The following is a 16,915-nucleotide window of genomic DNA, read 5'->3' as shown; positions in this document are numbered from 1 at the left end:
ATATTCAAGCCTCGGTCTTATCATTGCAGTAATTATTTTCTTCATCATTTCTTCATCTAGATATACGAACGCCACTCTTATTTTCCTCAATAAGTTCAATACTTCTCCAATTATTTTGTTTATATGTCTCTCTGGCGATAGGTCATTGGTAATTGTCACCCCAAGGTCTTTTTCTTCATGACTGGTTTTATGTCTTCATTTCCTATCTTGTACATACTCCTGATTCTTCTTTCACTCTTGCCAAACTCTATTTTCTTGCATTTTGTCGTGTTGAACTCCATTTGCCATGTACAGCTCCATTTCCATATTCTGTCCAAGTCTTCCTGGAGTAGTTCGCAATCTTTGTCACATCTCACTTTTCGTAACAATTTTGCATCGTCTGCAAATAGGCTCACATAACTGGACACCCCATCCACCATGTCATTTATGTAGACTGCGAACATTACTGGTGCCAACACTGATCCCTGTGGAACTCCACTCTCCACCAATCCCCATTCTGATGGTCTGTCCTTAATTATTGTTCTCATTTCTCTTCCTACCAAAAGTCTTCCATCCATTTTAGTAAACTGCCATGCACTCCTCCTACCATTTCAAGTTTCCAGATCAGTCTCTGGTGTGGTACCTTATCAAAGGCCTTTTTAAATCCAGATATATTCCATCAGCCCAACCATCTCTTTCCTGTATTACATCTATCACCCTCGAATAGTAACATATCAGGTTTGTCGTGCATGAACGCCCTTTCCTAAAACCAAATTGACACTCACAAAGTATGTCATTTTCTCCAAGAAGTCTGTCCATCTAGTCTTCACCACCCTCTCACACATCTTAGCTACCACACTTGTAAGTGACACTGGTCTATAGTTCAATGGGTCTCTCTTGTTACCTGATTTATAGATTGGGACAATGTTAGCTCTTTTCCAGTCTTGGGGCACTACACCTTCCCTTAATGAGGCATCAATTACTTCACAAACTTTTTCTGCCAATTGCTCCTGCATTCTCTTAAAATCCATCCTGATACCCCATCAGGTCCCACAGCTTTTCTCACTTCTAAACTCCCCATCATGTTCTTGATCTCCTCCACCGTTACTTGAAACTCCTTCATAATCCCTTTCTGTTCCATTACCAGTGGTTTGTCAAAAGCAGTCTCCTTTGTGAATACCTTCCGAAAGCATCCATTCATAGCCTCTGCCATTTCCTGGGATCTTCACTGCATACTCCATTTACTTCTAAACTTTCAATACTTTCTCTATTTTTGATGTTGTTGTTCACATGTCTGTAAAAAAGCCTTGGTTGGTCTTTACATTTATCAATTATATCCTTTTCTTGTTTCTTTCTTTCTTCTCTTCTAATCAACACATATTCATTTCTTGCTCTTTTGTAACTTTCCCACTGCTTAATCCGTCTTTTCCTTCTCCACCTCTTCCATGCATCCTCTTTTCTTGTTCTAGCCTTTTCACATCTATCGTTAAACCAGTCCTGCTTTCCAACTTCTCTATGTTGTCTTATTGGTACAAATTTTTCTCACCTTCTTTGTATATTTTTATAAATTCCTTCCACTTTTCATTTGCTCCCTTAGCACTCTTGAATTTCATCCAATTTGTCTCTTGAAAGAATTTCTTTAGGTTTCCAAAATCTGTCTTGGCATAATTCCATCTTCCCACTTTATATTCTTCATTTCTTCTAGATTTCTCTTCGTCTATCACCTTGAACTCCAAAACTGCATGATCACTCTTTGCTAAAGGGCACTCCACCCTCATCTCCTCAATGACCATTGGCTCTGTACTAAAGACCAAGTCCAGTCTTGACGATGCTCCCTCTCCTCCAAACCTAGTATCTTCTTTGACCCACTGAGTTAACACATTTTCCATTGCCAGTGTCAATAGTGTATTTCCCATGTTGTCTCTGATCCTTCCATTGACCAGTCCTCCCAACACACCTCTTTACAATTAAAATCTCCCATCATTATAGTTCGTTCACAGCCACCCAACATTTCTTCCAGACATGTTCCTGTATCACTTATCATTTCTTCATATTCCTGTACTGACCATGCATTTGTCTTAGGTGGTACGTACACCACTATGTAGTGCCTCTTTTTCCTTCATTAGTTTCTGCTCTGATCTTTAGCACTTCTGCCTTTCCCATACCTTCTTTCACTTGATCCACCTTTATATCTTTTTAACCAGCAACATCACTCCTCCTCCCATCTTACCTACTCTATTTCTTTTCCAAACATTATATTTCCTTCTCCAACCATCATCAGGTCTTCTCCTCTCTCAGTTTTGTTTCAGTAAGACCCACAATATCTGGGTTCTTGTCCCTCAAGTAATCGTTGAGTTCTAAAATCCCGATATCACTCCATTTATGTTGGAATACATTACATTTCGCTCATATGTAAGTTTCTTTAGTCCTTTCTTGCTGTACTTTTCTGGGTTATGAACCACTTCCTCAGTCTCATATCCAAGATTCTCCAGAAAAACTCTTTCTTCTCCTCTTCTGTCCTCTCTTCATTTTTTTCAAAGCCTCCTTTCTCAACTCATTTAACATTTCTCTTTCCTTTTCACCGAGATCTCTTCTCAACCAAATCTTCCTTGTTGTTTCCTGCTGGGCTAGCCTCCATGACTTCTCCACCAATTCATCTACATCCTTTTGTGACTTAAGTTTGATTCTTATTGGCCTCATACCTTCTCTTGTGAACTTTCCAATTCTATGGAAGTCCTCTATTTCTTGTACTGTGTGTGTGTGTGTGTGTGTGTGTGTGTGTGTATTTACCTAGTTGTAGTTTTACAGGGCCTGGGCTTTATGCTCGTGTGGCCCCGTCTCCATATCTGCACTTATCCAATCTTACATTAAAAGTGTGCACACTCGTTGCAGACACTACTTCTTCATCTAAACTGTTCCATGTCTCAATACATCTCTGCGGGAAACTATATTTTTTAATATCTCTCAGACATCTTCCCTTTCTCATTATCCACTTGGTCTATTCCGTTGATCAATTTATAGACTTGTATCAGGTCTCCTCTCTCCCTTCTTTGTTCCAAGGTTGGTAGATCCATAGCCTTTAGTCTCTCCTCATATGTCATCCCTTCAAGTTCTGGGACCATTCTTGTAGCCATTTTTTTGTAGCCTCTCCAATTTTCTTATGTGTTTCTTTTTATGAGGGGTCCACACTACTCCTGCATATTCCAATCTAGGTCTTATTATAGTATTTATCAATTTCTTCATCATTTCTTTGTCCATGTAGTGAAATGCTATTCCAATATTCCTCAGCAAATTATATGTTTCTCTAAAAATTCTATCAATATGGCTTACTGGTTGATTGTTTTCTTCCATTGTCACTCCTAAGTCCTTTTCCTTTTTGACTTTCTCCAGTTCTACACCATCTCCCATCTTATAGATTCCCACAGGTCGTCTTTCACTCTTTCCCATTTCCATGACATGGCTTTTGTTCACATTGAATTCCATTTCCCACTTCTTACTCCATTCCCAGATGTTATTTAGGTCTTCTTGCAGTATTTCACAATCCTCCTTTTGCTTTATAACTCTGCACAGTTTGGTATCATCCGCAAACAAATTTATGTAGCTGTTCACTCCTTCTGGCATGTCGTTAATATAAATGAGGAAAAGTATTGGTGCCAATACTGACCCCTGTGGCTCTCCACTTGGACTTCATATCTTTAACTACCATCCTTATTTCTCTCCCCCTCAAATAATTTTCTATCCATCTCAATGTGCTTCCTTTTAAGCCACCCTTCTCCTCTAACTTCCACAGTAATCTTGCGTGTGGCACTTTGTCAAACGCCTTTTTAAATCAAGTAGATGCAGTCAACCCATCCTCTCTCTCTTGTACTCTATCAACTATTCTAGAATAGAAACTCAATAAATTAGTTACACAAGACCGTCCTTTTCTAAAACCAAATTGGCTATTTGATATTAATTTGTTGTCTTCAAGGAACTCGATCCATTGTTTCTTTATTATTCTTTCACACATCTTGCATATTACACTAGTTAGTGATACCGGTCTGTAATTTAAAGGTTCTTCTTTCCTTCCGCTCTTATATATGGGAACCACCTCAGCTCTTTTCCATTTTACTGGCACTGTTCCATTTTCTATTGAGCATTTTATGATGTATATAGGACTTGCTAGTTCTTCCCTACATTCTTTCAGTATTCTGCCTGAGACTTCATCCGGTCCCATTGCCTTCTCTTCATCCAGTTCCTTCATTAACTCTTTTATTTCAAGCTTGGTTACTTTAATCTCTTTCATATAGATTGTCTCTCTATTACCCTGTGGCCTCTCAAATTTGGATTCTTTAGTAAAGACCTCCTGGAATTTTTTATTTAATAGTTCTGCCATACTTTTGGGTCTTCCACCATCCCGTTCTCTCCTTTTAACCTTTCTCTTGTTTCTTTTGCCTAATTTTTCCATTTATGAATCTATAGAACAATTTTGGTTGCTCCTTACATTTTTCGACAATATCTTTTCAAGTTCTTTTCCTCTTCCTTCCTCACCTTAACATATTCATTTCTCGCTGCCTTGAAGTTTTCCTTGTTTGTTGGATTCCTATTTCTCCTCCACCTTTTCCATGCTCCATCTCTTTTCTCCTTTGCCCTAGCACACCTTGCATTAAACCAATCTTTCTTTCCTTCTTCTTTTGGTCTATATTTTGGGACATATTCCTGACTCCTGTTTTGTATATTTCCAAAAATAAGTTATATTTGTCTTGCATTGTCTCTGAGTTTTCCATCTCCTCCCAGTCTACGTTTTAAAATAGTTCTTGAGATTCTCAATATCAGCCTTTCTGTAATTTAATCGGTCTCCTTTGTATGAATCATCTCTATCTTCCTTTCCTTCTTCTATATCTATTTCTAATATTGCATGGTCACTCTTTCCCAATGGGCACTTATATCTTATATCGTCATTCATTTGTATACCCTTGTAAAACTAGGTCCAATCTCGCCGGCTCGTCGTTTCCTCTGAATCTTGTGCATTCCTTTACTCTCTGGTCCATCATATTGTCTATCATTAGGTTTAAGAATCTTTCTCCCAGGCTTCTTCCCCATACCACTTTCATAATTTTCCCAGTCCACTTCTTTACAGTTGAAATCTCCTACTAATATCACTTTTCTCCTTTCTTTAACGATTCTCGTTACACTCCTTATTGTGTCATCTATCATGTCTTTATATTCTTGATTGGTCCATGAATTTGTTTTGGTGGCACATATGTTACAATGATTGTTATCTCTTTTTTATTAATATGCATCTTAATATACAATACTTCTGCTTTTCCTTCCCCACATTCCACTTGATTGATCACTATCTCCTTCCTTAACATTATCATGACTCTTCCTCCTCCTTTACCCACTCTGTCTCTTCTCCATACATTATACCTATTATCCAAGACTATTTTTATTTCCTCATTTTGTTTTGTTTCAGCCAGGCATACAATATCTGAATTTTCTTTCCTTATGTAATCTCTTAATTCTAATTTACTTGATAAAACCCCGTCTATGTTCGTATACATCATTTTTAGTCTTTTGCCTTTATCATTTTTAGTTAAACTTGTTCCACTTTTTTCTCTTCCTTCTCGTTTATATACCATTTCTTTATCCTGTCTCCTAGAATTCTCCAAAAAAATGCCTTCTTCTCCTCTTCTGACCTTTCATTATTCTTTTCCCTTACTGCTGCTGCCAGTTCATTGTATCTCTTCCTTTCTTCCTCATTTCTATTTTTCTTTATATAGATATCCTTGCAGCCTTTTGTTTCTCTAAGTTTTGTTGTTTTATATAATATTTCTTCTGTTGCTGCTTGTGATTTTAGTAATATTTTAATTGGTCTCGTTTTTCCTTTTTGATATGGTCCCATTCTGTTTATTTCTTCTACTTCCTCTTCCAAGTTCTGCATATCTTCGTCATTAAGATTCTTCAGTAGGTCTTTGACTGATTTCATTTCTTCTTTTTCTCTTTATGATCTATATTTTATATTTTTTTCTTTTATTCCAAATACGACTACACTTTTTTTTCTGCAATTTCTCTAACTAGATTTTCTTTTGTCTTGAGGACTCCTATCATTTTGTTTGTCATATTTTCTTCTTTTTCTTTAAGTTGTTCCTGAATCACCTCCTGAAAATCAGCCTTATCTTTCTTATCTTGGACTCTCCATGCTTGTACTTCTTTTTTAATCACGTTCTGTACTCTTTCCTCTTCCTTGTTTACTAGATCTTTCAGCTTCTCCTTTTCTTTCTCGGCTTTACCGAGTCCTTCTTCCATCTGCTTCTTGTAGTTAGCTACTTCCTTTTTTAGTTCTTCGTTTTCCGCTCTTAGCCCAGCTTCATTTTCTTCCACTTTTCTTATCCTTTCTCTCAGTCTTATAAACTCCATTTCCTGTTCTTTATTCTCTTTCATTTCCATCTTCTCCTTTATCAGTTTATCTAGTTTACATTCAATATTTGACACTCTCTTAAGTAGTGAAGTTGTCGTTGTATCGAACCTTTCGAATACGCGTTCTCCCTCACCGACATAGTCATCATCAGCCCCTTCTCTATTCTCATGTCTGCATTTGGATGGAATATCTTTTTCACTCTTTATTCTTTAATAATTGATTTCATGAGAGTCCACACTACCTGCCCAGGCCACTGTAATTACTATACAACAGGTGTAGTGAAGATCAGCTGATCGTCGGAACTGCGCCAGTGCGTCCGCCCTCAAGCGTGTCTCTCGAATGTGTGTGTGTGTGTGTATTTACCTAGTTGTATTTACCTAGTTGTAGTTTTACAGGGCCTGAGCTTTATGCTCGTGTGGTCCCTTCTCCATATCTACACTTATCCAATTTTTCTTTTAAACTATGTACACTCTTTGCTGATACCACTTCCTCACTCAAACTGTTCCAAGTCTCAACACATCTTTGCGGGAAACTAAATTTTTTAACATCTCTCAGACATCGTCCCTTCCTTAGTTTCTTACTATGCGATCTTGTGCTTCTAAGGTCATATTCTTCTCTCAGGATCAGTTTCTCATTATCCACTTCATCCATTCCTTTAATCAATTTATAAACTTTTATCAGATCCCCTCTCTCTCTTCTCTGCTCCAAGGTTGGTAGATCCAATGCCTTTAGTCTCTCCTCATATGCCATCCCTTTAAATTCTGGAACCATTCTTGTAGCCATTTTTGTAGTCTCTAATTTTCTTATGTGTTTCTTTTTTATGGGGAGTCCACACAACTCCTGCATATTCCAATCTAGGTCTTATTTTAGTACTTATCAATTTCTTCATCATTTCCTTGTCCATATAGTGAAATGCTACTCCAATATTCCTTAGCAAATTATACGTCTCTGAAAATTCTACCAATATGGCTAACCAGATGATTATTTTCTTCCATTGTCACTCCCAAGTCCTTTTCCTTTTTTACTTTTTCTGGTTCTACTCCATCTCCCATCTTATAGATTCCCACTGGTCGTCTTTCACTTTTTCCCATTTCCATGACATGGCTTTTGTCCACATTGAATTCCATCTCCCATTTTTTGCTTCATTTCCAGATCTTGCTTAAGTCTTCCTGTAGTATTTCACAATCCTCTTTTTGTTTAATGACTCTGCACAGCTTCGCATCGTCCGCAAACAGATTTATGTAGCTGTTCACTCCCTCTGGCATGTCTTTATATATACGAGAAAAAGTATTGGTGCCAATACTGACCCTGTGGCACTCCGCTGTCTACTGTTCTCCACTTGACTTCATATCTTTAACTATTGTCCTTATTTCTCTCCCCTTAAGTAATTCTTCATCCATCTCAATGTGCTTCCTTTTAAGCCACCCTTCTCCTCTAACTTCCATAGTAATCTTTCATGTGGCACTTTATCAAAAGCCTTTTTTAGATTAAATAAATACAGTCAACCCATCCTCTCTCTCTTGTACTTTATCAACTATTCTAGAGTAGAAACTCAATAAATTTGTCACACATGACCGACCTTTTCTAAAACCAAATTGGCTATTTGATAATATTTTGTTGTCTTCAAGAAACTCGATCCATTGCTTCTTTATTACTTTTTCACACATCTTGCATATTACACTAGTTAGTGATACCGGCCTGTAATTTAAAGGTTCTTCCTTCCTTCCGCTCTTATATATGGGAACCACCTCAGCTCTTTTCCACTCCACTGGCACTGTTCCATTTTCTATTGAGCATTTTATTATGTTGTATATTGGACTTGCTAGTTCTTCCCTACATTCTTTCAGTATTCTGCCTGAGACTTCATCCGGTCCCATTGCCTTTTCCTCATCCAATTCCGTCATCAACTTTTTATTTCAAGCTTGGTTACTTTAATCTCTTTCATATAGACAGTCTCTATTACCCTGTGGTCTTTCAAATTTGGATTCCTTAGTAAAGACCTCATGAAATTTACTATTTAACAGTTCTGCCATACTTTTGGGTCTTCCACCATTCTGTTTTCTCCTTTTAACCTTTCTATTGTTTCTTTTTGTCTTATTTTTCCATTTATGAATCTGTAGAACAATTTTGGTTGTTCCTTACATTTTCGACAATGTCCTTTTCATAGTTCTTTTCTTCTTCCTTTCTCACCTTAGCATATTCATTTCTTGCTGTTTTGAAGTTTTCCTTATTTTCTGGATTTCTGTTTCTTCTCCACCTTTTCCATGCTCCATCTCGTTTCTCCTTTGCCCTAGCACATCTTGCATTAAACCAATCTTTCTTTCCTTCTTCTTTAGGTCTATATTTCAGAACATATTCCTGACCCCAGTTTTGTATATTTCCAAAAATAAGTTATATTTCTCTTGAACCGTTAATGAGTTTTCCATCTCCTCCCAGTTTACGTTTTAAAATAGTTCTTGAGATTCTCAATATCAGCCTTTCTGTAATTTAATCGGTCTCCTTTGTATGATTCATCTCTATCTCTTCTATATCCATCTCTAATATTACATGGTCACTCTTTCCCAATGGGCACTTGTATCTTATATCATCGTTAATTGGTATATCCCTTGTAAAAACTAGGTCTAATCTTGCCGGCTCATCGTTTCCTCTGAATCTTGTGTTTTCCTTTACTCTTTGGACCATCAAATTATCTATCATTAGGTTCAGGAATCTATCTCCCAGGCATCTTCCCCATACCACTTTCATAATTTTCCCAGTCTACCTCCTTACAGTTGAAATCTCCTATCAATATCACTTTTCTCCTTTCCTTAATGATTCTTGTAAGACTCCTTATTGTGTCATCTATCATGTCTCTATATTCTTGGTTAGTCCATGAGTTTGTTTTTGGTGGCACATATGTTCCAATGATTGTTAACTCCTTTTTGTTAAAATGCATCTTAACATACAGTATTTCTGATTTTCCTTCCCCAAACTCTACTTGATTTACCACTATCTCCTTTCTTAACATCATCATGACTCCTCCTCCTCCTTTACCCACTCTGTCTCTCCTCCATATATTATACCTTTTATCTATGTCTATTTTTATTGCCTCATTTAACTTTGTTTCCACCAGGCATACAATATCTGGTTCTTCTTTCTTTATGTAATCTCTTAATTCTAATTTACTAGATAAAATCCCATCTATGTTTGTATACATCATTTTAATCTCTTGTTCTTATCATTTTAGTTAAACTTGCTCCATTCTTTTCTCTTCTTTCTCTTTTATATACCATTTCCTTATCCTGTCTCCTATAATTCTCCAGAAAAATGCCTTCTTCTCCTCCTCTGACCTTTCATTATTGTTTTCTCTTGCTTCTGCCACCAGTTCATTGTGTCTCTTCCTTTCCTCCTCGTTTCTATTTTTCTTTATATATATATCTTTGCAACCTTCTGTTTCTCTGAGTTTCGTTTTTCTATATAGTACTTCTTCTGCTGCTGCTTGTGATTTTAGTAATATCTTAATTGGTCTCACTGTTCCTTCTTTATATGGTCCCATTCTATGGATTTCTTCTACTTCCTCTTCTAAGTTCTGTCTATCCTCGTCATTCAGATGTTTTAGTAGGTCTTTTACTGATTTCATTTCGTCTTTTTCCCTTCTTGGTGTATATTTAACATTTTTTTCTTTCAGTCCAAAAATAATTACACTCTTCTTTTTTTCTGCAATTTCTCTTACTAAATTTTTTTTTTTTTTTTGAGGACTCCTATCATTTTGCTTGTCATATTTTCATCTCTTTCTTTTAACTGTTCTTGAAATACTTCTTGAAATGATTCCTTGTCTTTCTTATCTTGGATTCTCCATGCTTGTACTTCTTTTTTAATCACGTCTTGTACTCTTTCTTCTTCTTTGTTAACTAGATCTTTTAGCTTTTCTTTTTCTTTCTCGGCTTTACCGAGTCCTTCTTCCATCAATTTCTTATAGTTCGCTATTTGGACTTTTAATTCTTCATTTTCGGTTCTTAGCCTAGTTACGTTTTCTTCCACTCTTTTATCCTTTCTTTCAATTTCTGGAGCTCTTTATCCTGTTCTTCATTCTCTTTCATTCCCATACTCTCCTTTATCAATTTATCCAATTTACGTTCGATAGTTAAGACTCTATCAAATAGTGAAGTTTGCGCCGTATCAAAGCCTTCAAATTCTCCTCCTCCCTCACCAACATTGTCATCATCAGCTTTCATTCTTTCCCTTGTCACATACCTGCATTTAGATGGAATATCTTTCTCACTCATTATTATTTAACACTGTGTATTTACCTAGTTGTGTTTTACAAGAAGAGAGTTATGCTCGTGCCATCCTGTTTCCATACTTTTATTTATCCAGTTTTGCCTTAAAGTCATGAATAATTTTTGCTTGAACCGCTGTTTCATTCAAATTTTTCCATATTCCTATACTTCTGTTTGGAAAACTATGTTTGTTAATGTCTCTTCTACATGCAGTCTTTTTCAATTTCATGCTGTGTCCTTTTGTGTTTATTTCTTTCATCTATAATGTGGTACTTTATCAAAATCTTTTTTTTTTTAGATACAAGTAGACACAGATTGTCCATCACTCCCTCTCCTGAATTATATCTATTACTTTACTGTAGAAACTCAATAAGTTTGTGATACAAGAACTTTCACTTATGAAACCAATTTGTTGTCCAGTTATTGTATGTAACTTCTATTTTTTGTATTTATTTATTTATTTTTATTTTATTTTATTTTTTAATTTTTTTAAATTTTTTATTTTTTATTTTATTTATTTTATTTTTATTTATTTATTTATTTTTTTTTTTGTCCTGCCCTATAGCACCTGTTGGTTATTTGAAGAGTACTTGAAGCACTGTTAAGCTTCCACCCATTAGTAGCGCAAGCAATTTTATATATAGTGGTACCCATATTAGGGCCCATATCACCACCCAAGTGCATCTTGATATAACCACCTAGAACCTGGGTATCATGGTGATATGTAGGTAACTTTAAACCACTCAACAAATGGCAAAGTATCAAGGCGATGTGTCGTGGAATTCGATCCCATGCTCACCACCCTATCCACTATGCCACTGCCTCCCAGCTGTTGAATCCATCTGTCTTTAACTATTTTTCTTCCGTTTTTGCAACCATGCTTGTTAGGGACAATGGTCTGTAGTTCTTTGTTACCTCCCTTAAAAATTGATACAATGTGTGTGTGTGTGTGTGTGTATTTACCTATTTATGTATTACAGGGCCCAAGCTAAGCTCTCTGTGTCCTGTCTCCTTGTCCATTCCTGTCATATCTCTCTTTCATCTGATTGACACACACCGCGTCAACGACATGACTGCTCAGTTTATTCCACTTATCAATGCTACGATGCGGGAAACTGTATTTTCTCACATCGTTTAGACAGATGTCCTTTATTAGCTTTTTTCCATGTCCTCGGAGATAATTACTTGTGGTCACCTTTATCAACTCTCTATCCAGTATGTCAATCTTGTTCACCAATTTATACATAGTTATCATGTCTCCTCTTGTTCTTCTCTCTTCTAATGTGGTCAGCCCCAGCTTCCTCAGTCTTTCCTCATAGTCTAACTCCCTGAGTCGTGGTACCATCCTTGTTGCCAGCCTTTGTACCCTTTCTACCTTCTTCACATTTTTCTTAATATGTGGTGACCAGACACATGCTGCATATTCTAGCTGGGGTCTTATTAAGGTACATAATATCTTCTTCACCAATCCTTCATCTAGGTAGTGGAATGCAAGGCCAATATTTTGAAGCATGTTGTATGTTTTCCAAAAAATCTTGTTAATGTGTTTCTCCGGTGACAAAGTGCTTTGCACGGTTACTCCTAAGTCTTTCTTTCTGCTCATTGGTCTCTTTAATTTTCTCATCACCCAGTCTGTAATCCCAGTTTGGTCTGTATCTACTTCTTCCCATTTTCATAACATGGGTCTTGTCTATATTAGATTCCATCTGCCACTCTTTACTCCACTCATATATTTTATCAAGATCTTCCTGTAACTTGTTACAATCTTCCACATTCTTTACTCTCCTCATAATTTTAGTATCGTCCGCAAACATGTTCATATAACTGTCAATTCCTACTGGCATATCATTAACATAAATAAAAAACATGATGGGACCCAGCACTGACCCTTGTGGAACTCCACTGGTTACCTTCTTCCACTCGGACTTCTTTCCTCTCACCACTGTTCTCATTTCTCTTCCCATTAAGTAATTTTCCATCCATTTTGCTAGTTTATCATTTACTCCTCCAGTCATCTTTAGTTTCCACATCAGTCTATTGTGTGCTACTTTATCAAAGGCCTTTCTCAAGTCCAGGTAGATAGCATCCACCCATCCCTCTCTATGTTGCAGTATGTCAGTCACATAATAAATTGGATACACACGATCTTCCTTTTCTGAAACCAAACTGCCTTTCACTCAGAATGTTTTCACTTTCTAAATACTCACTCCACTTAGCTTTAATTACTTCTTCACATACCTTGCACAATATACTAGTCAACGATACTGGTCTATAATTTAGCGGTTCCATTCTACTACCATTCTTATATATAGGCACAATGTCAGCTCTTTTCCACTCTTTCGGGACTAATCCTGTTCGTATGGAGGTATCCACAATATCAAATATGGGGTTCAACAATTGATCCTTACATTCTTTTAGCAACCTCCCAGATATGCCATCAGGCCCCATTGAGTTATTAATATCCAGATTGCTTATAATTTTCCTTACGTCTTCCTTAGTAACCATGATGTCCTGCATTTGCTTTATTTCCGTAGGCCTTCCTCCCATAAAATGCTCCTCCTTTGTAAACACTTTGCAAAAGTTGTCGCTCAAAATTTCAGCTATCTCTCCAGCATCTTCATATACTTCTTCCCCGTTTTTTACCTTTTCTGTTGCCTCCCTTTTATTTAGTTTTCCATTTATGAATTTGTAAAACATTTTTGGGTCACTATCACAGTTTTCCACCATCCTCTGTTCATATTCCTTCTGTGCTGTCCTCCTTACTTCAACATATCTATTCCTTGCTGTTTTGTAACCTTCCCTTGATAATACATCACTGTTTTTCTTAAGTTTCTTCCATGCCTTTTCTTTGTTCTTTTTTGCTTCTTCACAATTTCTATTAAACCACTGTATATTATTTAAAGTCCCCTTCCTGTAATGTGGCACAAACTTTTTCACAGCAGAGTTATACAAATTCATAAATTTATCGTACTTCAATTGCATATCTCTTTCCTGGTATACCACGGACCAGTCAATTTCATTAAAGAACTCCCTTGTATGGTTATAATTTGCCCTAGTATAATTTAATTTTTCCTCCCTGCGTTCCACAATCTTATTCGTGCTTAATTCTGTATCCAGCTCAAAACTTAGTACATCATGATCGCTTTTTCCCAAGGGACTTTCATGTTCAATTTCCTCTTTTAGAGAGATTTCCCTGGTAAATACCAAATCCAACCTTGCTGCAACATCCTGTCCCCTGCACCTTGTTGGTAATCTCACCCACTGTGCCATCAAGTTATTTGTTGCTACCTTTAACAATTCTTCTGCCCACTCACCACCATTTACCACTTCGTAGTCTTCCCACACTATTTCTTTGCAATTAAAGTCTCCAACTATCATCACTCTATCCTTTCTGTTGAGTTCTTGCTTCATTCTGTCTAGAGTATTTCTCATCACCATTTGGTACTGTTCATATTCCCAAGCACTGGTTCTGGGTGGTATGTATACTGTTATAATATTAATGTTCCTCTTGCCATCTGTTATAAGCATACTTATCACTTCCTCATTTCTCTTACTATAGTTCACCTCCTTCACTATCAAATCTTCCTTAGTAAGAACCATTATACCACCACCTCCTTTATTTTTTCTATCATTTCTCCATACTTTGTAGTGTTTTACAACAAACCAGTCTAGCTTTATTTCGGGCCTTAGCTTTGTTTCCACTACACACATTATGTCTGGTTCGTTATTTCTTAGGTAATCCATACATTCTAGCCTGTGTGTGTGTGTGTGTTTGTGTGTGTGTGTGTGTGTGTGTGTGTGTGTGTGTGTGTGTGTGTGTGTGTGTGTGTGTGTGTGTGTGTGTTACCTAATTGTATTTACCTAATTGTAACATACGGAAAAGAGCTATGCTCGTGTTGTCCCGTCTCCATATCTATTAATGTCCAGCTTTTTCTTAAAATCATGAATATTCCTTGCGTTGACCACTTCCACGTCTAAACTATTCCATGCTTCCACCCTTCTATGAGGGAAGCTATATTTTTCACATCTCTCCTATAAGTGGCCATTTTAGTTTTTCCCATGCCCTCTCGACATTCTTCCATTCCACATACACAGATCTTCCCTATCCATTTTTCCATGCCAATCATCACTCTGTATATTGCTATCAGGTCTCCCTTTCTCTTCTGTTTTCCAGGGTTGGAAGTTGCATTCTTTTCAGTCTGTCTTCATAAGTCAAATCTCTTAAGTCAGGCACCATTTTCGTTGCAGCCCTCTGTACTTTCTCTAGTTTCCTTATGTGTTTCTTTAAGTTCGAGCCCACTGTATTGTTGCATATTCAAGCCTCGGTCTTATCATTGCAGTAATTATTTTCTTCATCATTTCTTCATCTAGATATACGAACGCCACTCTTATGTTCCTCAATAAGTTCAATACTTCTCCAATTATTTTGTTTATATGTCTCTCTGGCGATAGGTCATTGGTAATTGTCACCCCAAGGTCTTTTCTTCATGACTGGTTTTATGTCTTCATTTCCTATCTTGTACATACTCCTGATTCTTCTTTCACTCTTGCCAAACTCTATTTTCTTGCATTTTGTCGTGTTGAACTCCATTTGCCATGTACAGCTCCATTTCCATATTCTGTCCAAGTCTTCCTGGAGCAGTTCGCAATCTTTGTCACATCTCACTTTTCGTAACAATTTTGCATCGTCTGCAAATAGGCTCACATAACTGGACACCCCATCCACCATGTCATTTATGTAGACTGCGAACATTACTGGTGCCAACACTGATCCCTGTGGAACTCCACTCTCCACCAATCCCCATTCTGATGGTCTGTCCTTAATTATTGTTCTCATTTCTCTTCCTACCAAAAGTCTTCCATCCATTTTAGTAAACTGCCATGCACTCCTCCTACCATTTCAAGTTTCCAGATCAGTCTCTGGTGTGGTACCTTATCAAAGGCCTTTTTTAAATCCAGATATATTCCATCAGCCCAACCATCTCTTTCCTGTATTACATCTATCACCCTCGAATAGTAACATATCAGGTTTGTCGTGCATGAACGCCCTTTCCTAAAACCAAATTGACACTCACAAAGTATGTCATTTTTCTCCAAGAAGTCTGTCCATCTAGTCTTCACCACCCTCTCACACATCTTAGCTACCACACTTGTAAGTGACACTGGTCTATAGTTCAATGGGTCTCTTTTGTTACCTGATTTATAGATTGGGACAATGTTAGCTCTTTTCCAGTCTTGGGGCACTACGCCTTCCCTTAATGAGGCATCAATTACTTCACAAACTTTTTCTGCCAATTGCTCCTGCATTCTCTTAAAATCCATCCTGATACCCCATCAGGTCCCACAGCTTTTCTCACTTCTAAACTCCCCATCATGTTCTTGATCTCCTCCACCGTTACTTGAAACTCCTTCATAATCCCTTTCTGTTCCATTACCAGTGGTTTGTCAAAAGCAGTCTCCTTTGTGAATACCTTCCGAAAGCATCCATTCATAGCCTCTGCCATTTCCTGGGATCTTCACTGTATACTCCATTTACTTCTAAACTTTCAATACTTTCTCTATTTTTGATGTTGTTGTTCACATGTCTGTAAAAAGCCTTGGTTGGTCTTTACATTTATCAATTATATCCTTTTCTTGTTTCTTTCTTTCTTCTCTTCTAATCAACACATATTCATTTCTTGCTCTTTTGTAACTTTCCCACTGCTTAATCCGTCTTTTCCTTCTCCACCTCTTCCATGCATCCTCTTTTCTTGTTCTAGCCTTTTCACATCTATCGTTAAACCAGTCCTGCTTTCCAACTTCTCTATGTTGTCTTATTGGTACAAATTTTTCTCACCTTCTTTGTATATTTTTATAAATTCCTTCCACTTTTCATTTGCTCCTTAGCACTCTTGAATTTCATCCAATTTGTCTCTTGAAAGAATTTCTTTAGGTTTCCAAAATCTGTCTTGGCATAATTCCATCTTCCCACTTTATATTCTTCATTTCTTCTAGATTTCTCTTCGTCTATCACCTTGAACTCCAAAACTGCATGATCACTCTTTGCTAAAGGGCACTCCACCCTCATCTCCTCAATGACCATTGGCTCTGTACTAAAGACCAAGTCCAGTCTTGACGATGCTCCCTCTCCTCCAAACCTAGTATCTTCTTTGACCCACTGAGTTAACACATTTTCCATTGCCAGTGTCAATAGTGTATTTCCCATGTTGTCTCTGATCCTTCCATTGACCAGTCCTCCCAACACACCTCTTTACAATTAAAATCTCCCATCATTATA

This window comes from Portunus trituberculatus, unplaced genomic scaffold (genome assembly GCF_017591435.1).
Source record: "Portunus trituberculatus isolate SZX2019 unplaced genomic scaffold, ASM1759143v1 PGA_scaffold_410__1_contigs__length_386818, whole genome shotgun sequence".
In the NCBI taxonomy this organism is placed as follows: Eukaryota; Metazoa; Arthropoda; class Malacostraca; order Decapoda; family Portunidae; genus Portunus; species Portunus trituberculatus.
Note: the sequence above shows the minus strand (reverse complement) of the source record.